Below are 4,747 nucleotides of genomic sequence, written 5' to 3' on the forward strand. Positions count from 1 at the left end.
GGTGGGTGTGAACCATCTATCTTGTGGTTTTGAGTTCAGTGCTGATCCTACAGCACCACGCCAGGACACCACTATTAATTTTTTTTGTATCATTTATATGATCATATAAATCATTTCCTTTGTTTTATTTATGTTACATATTATATTGATTGATTTCCTAATTTTGAACCCCCCATATAATTTTGGGTTAAATCCTAATTTTTTTGTTGGTTAATGAAATCTGTTCACTAGAATTTTGTTGAAAATTTTACATCTATGCTCATAAAGGATGTTGTTGTTGTTGTTACATGTCATCAAGTCAGTTCTGACTCATAAAAACCCAATGCGCAACAAATGAAACACTGCCCAGTCCTGTGTTAGACTCACAATTAGTATTCATGTAGCTTCCTGTATTTGCATGCTTTGTTCTCTGTCCAGATCTGGGAAATTCTCTAATTCCTCCTTAAAAAACAACAACAAACAAACAAAAAACTTTTAATTGTGAATTGAGTGAAGCTATACAGAGCTCTGGTAGCGTAGATGGTATGAATCGGGCTGTGAACCTCAAGGTCAGCAGTTCGAAACTACCAGCTGCTCTGTAGGTGAAAGATGAGGCTTTCTGCTCCCGTAAAGATTAACAGCCTCAGAAACCCTGTGCAGGGTCGCTATGGGTTGGAACCGACTCAACGGCACAGAACAACAACAACATACAGAACAGATCATGAATTTGACATAGATTTTTGCAATAGTGGTCACATACAATATTTTTCCTTTTTCAATTGACTAATTTCACTCAGCATAATGTCCTCCAGGTTCATCCATGTTGTGAGATGTTTGCAGATTCAGCATTATAGAATGTTGCATAGCATTCCATTGTGTGTATATACCAAAGATAGTTTAACCATTCTTCTGTTAATACCCTTTTAGCTTGGTTCCATCTATTCTGCTACTCTCTGACTCATTACAGGTGTATTTCATTCATTTACATTCAGTGTATTCATCAATAAGTATGAATTGATTGCTAACATTTTGTTGTGTGTTATTTTGTAGTGCTTGGTCTTTTGTTTGGGCTACTCTGTCTTGTTTCTTGGTGTGAGCTAAAATTGTCGTCTTTGGGTGGTACTGACCAATTTGTATTTAATTGATGATTATATAAAAACGTGTACTTGGGCTCACACCAGCAGTCTTCTGTGAATGTAGTTAGAGAGTGGAAACATGTGCGCTGTTCTCCATTAGCCTGGAGTGAACTTCAGTTCAGGGTAGGTTTGGCAGGTGTTGGCTACTTGCTATAATTGAGCAGGTGGTACATGAACTGGTATTGGCTCTTGCCCAGTGTGTGGAGCTGCAGAGGGTTCAGCTGTGGCAGGCCTGTATGGGCATGTTTGCTTTCTCCTGTTGGGGTGAAAGAGGAGAAAATATACACACACAAGAAAGCAAAACAGAATAAACAAACAAGTGACCATCAATGAAAAGAAAAAATAATTAAAAAACAATTAAAACAGGCAGTAATCAGAAAAAAGAATATAATAATTAAATAGGGAAAAGAAGGACAGGGAAATGGAAGCATAGAAGAGAAAAGGAGAGACAATAAAAAGCATGAAAAATGTTTTTGGAAAATCAGGGAAAGGTAAGGTAAGGAGAGAAAGAGAGTGGTAAAGAAAGATCAAAAGGGAAAAAAATAAGAGGGGTAGCAAGAAAAATAAGAAAAGAAAGAAAAACAAAAGTGCAGATAGGATAAAATTTAAGGAAATGGAAAGAGAAGTAGAGGGAAGAATAAACAAACAAAAGCAATGAAACAATCAAAGGAAAAAAATATCAAAACAAAGAGAAAACAATCATTGCAGCTTGTGCAGAAAACTCTGGAGTGCTTCCACAAATCAAGGAGTTCATGCGGTAGGTGTGGGAGAAATGTGACAGTAGAGTTCATGGTCCTAGATGTAGTTCCTGTAGATCTAGTTGGTGACTATGTTTATGGCACTTAGTCTGGAATTAGTTCATGGAGGCCCTTGATAAACTGCTTTCAATGTCTGTTAGGACTGCTGGGAAATTGGGGGCATGGTGACAGGTTCTGAGAGAATCTGCTAGACTGTTGATGGTTTGATGACTCTGTGAGTTCTGAGGTCTTGCAGCAAGCCAGGCATGAAAGTATCACAGCCAGTGCTCACCTCACACTGGCATGGCTCAAAACCATATGATTCCAAACCCCTAGAGTATAGGGTCTGTACTGGGGGTGAATAAGTGTGGAAGCTGATCACACCTTTGGTCACCATGGGAAGGTGGGGGTGGGGGTGGGGGAATGGATTCATACCTTTCCCATTTCCTGTGTGAATCTGCTCAGCCAGGCCACCTTCTGCTCAAAAAAGCTCAAGATGATTGTGTCATATCTGGCTGGTCATTCACCAGTCTGCCTCTCTTGCTGTCCCTGTTCAGCTTCTTTTCCCAGCAAGCACTCATTCCACTTCTCTCTAATATTTCCTCTGGAGTTCGCAGTTTCAGGATTTTCATCTGTGTTGGTTTCATTTGGTTTCTTACATCTTTGTTTTAGAGGGTCCATGTAGTGCATCTGCCTAGTATAGAATCTTTCTGGAAGTCCCTTTGATCATTTCTTGCAAATTCTTTCCATGTCTTTATTGCTGTCATGGTGCTTTGGATTTCCAATGACTATATTGTTAGGTTTCTTAATTGAATCCTATATTTCCATTTGGCTATTGCTCTGGTAGCGTAGTGGTTATGAATCGGGCTGCGAACCACAAGGTCAGCAGTTCGAAACTACCAGCTGCTCCGTGGGAGAAAGATGAGGCGTTCTGCTCCCGTAAAGATTAACAGCCTGGGAAACCCTGTGCAGGGTCGCTATGAGTCGGAACCGACTCCACTGCACACAACAACAACATTGCTCTGGTAGCGTAGTGGTTACGAATTGGGTTGCAAACCACAAGGTCAGCAGTTCGAAACTACCAGCTGTTCTGCAGGAGAAAGATGAGGCGTTCTGCTCCCGTAAAGATTAACAGCCTCGGAAACACTGTACAGGGTCGCTATGAGTCGGAACCGACTCCACGGCACACAACAACAACAACATTCTTTGTTTTGTTCTCTCTTTTTTCTTGAAACAATAAATTCAGTTATTTTGCCTTCAGTTAGTTTACCTTCTGTCTGTTGAGTATTTCTCTTGCTTTTACTAATTTAATGATGTTACTTTTCAGCTCAAGTTTCTCTTAATTTTACTATTATTATTTTACTGTTTCCTTTTTGAGTCTCTCACTTTGTTCCTCCATTTGGTTCCTGATCTCCATTATCTTGTTTCTGTTTTCTTTGAACATATTTAGTACTATTGTATACATTTAATTGTTTTGTTTTTTTTTTTTTGCATTAACCAAACATCTGTAGAAGAAATGTACTCATCCATTATGATTTTGTGTCATTTATTTTTGTTGTTGTTGTTGAAATTAGGTATTTTTTTATATGATTTCACATTTTCATGTTTGAAAATTTTTTGGTTCTACTTGTTTGCTTTCCTACTACTACATTCTCCTAAGAAGGCAGTCTTAAGTTTTGTTCAGCCTTGGTTCAAGAGTTTTAGGTGCTTGGGATCTGGAGTTCATTTGCTGACCAAAGATGCAGATATAAATGATAATATTTGGCATTTCCATGGCAGAGGTGTGGAGCACTGTATGTCTTTCCCTCATGTACACATCCGCAAAGACTCCAGCAGTGTTCCATTGTGTGTAGGGAGTCATCAGTTTCTTTTTGTTTTGCACATCATCCTGGTGCTATTCCACTTCATGTTGATGCCTTTTCAGCTCTTTCCTATCCTAGTGTCCATCTGTTTGAAGTCTTGGTGAAATTCAACAGCACTCTCTTGCAACACTAGTCTCCATTTGTGCACTTTCAGTTGTGTGGCCTGAGAACTCCAACAACAAATGTGCACAGCCTTAGAAATCAGGTTTCTGCAGTGTAGTTCCAGTTCTGTGTGCTTTTCTCAGGGTGTTGCATGACTCATCTCAAATGCCTATAATGAGTAAGAGCTCCAAATGTCTCCCAGATTATCTGGCCCCCTAGTACTCCTTTTCCGTGTTTCTGTAATCACCATAACTCTCCAACATCTCTGCCACCATCTGGAATTATGAGATCTCAATCTGTTTGTTTGTATTTGTTCCTCAATGGATTAGTTGCTGAGGGATAAAAAGGAGCAACCTCTCACCTTGCCATTCTGATTCCCCCTAAGCTTTACAAATTTACCTGAGATTAGACTACTAGTAAAATAAAAGAGTACCACTTATTTGTTTTCTGCCTAGAGATACAGCTGATCCTAGACATTGAATAAGGATGAAAATTAAAATAAGAACAAATTTTAAATCATTGTTTTAATTTTCAAGGCAATCACAGTATCTCATAAGTATAAAATTTAACATTGTAATATTTTCCTTCATCCATTTTATTGAAACATATACCTGTGGACTTTGATATTTTTGGTTTTGCTTTTTGGTTTTCTCTTAGGTTAGAACATTTATTGGAAAGAAGGTATGCTCAACTTTACAAAATGTCATTCTTAGATATATCCATGAGGATGAGATTTACTTCTTTAAAGTTATTTGCTCCTTTAGTCACATTGGCAACTATCAATGAATTTATAGGCTATCATGTGAAATATAAATTTACATATTATGAAGCATTTATTTAAAGGCATTATAGTATTTGGAATGGATAATATCATGACAAAGATAATCTAATCAGTTTGACCACCTTAATTATTTTATACTACTGCAGGTGA

The 4,747-nt window shown here is 38.1% G+C and overlaps 1 pseudogene; it reads right to left on the reverse strand.

The window, feature by feature from the left end:
- Nucleotides 1–375: 375 nt before the first annotated feature.
- LOC102837825 overlaps nucleotides 376–4,747 on the reverse strand; it is an 80,923-nt pseudogene continuing 76,551 nt past the window's right edge.

The sequence above is a fragment of the Chrysochloris asiatica genome, unplaced genomic scaffold (assembly GCF_000296735.1).
Source record: "Chrysochloris asiatica unplaced genomic scaffold, ChrAsi1.0 scaffold00050, whole genome shotgun sequence".
In the NCBI taxonomy this organism is placed as follows: Eukaryota; Metazoa; Chordata; class Mammalia; order Afrosoricida; family Chrysochloridae; genus Chrysochloris; species Chrysochloris asiatica.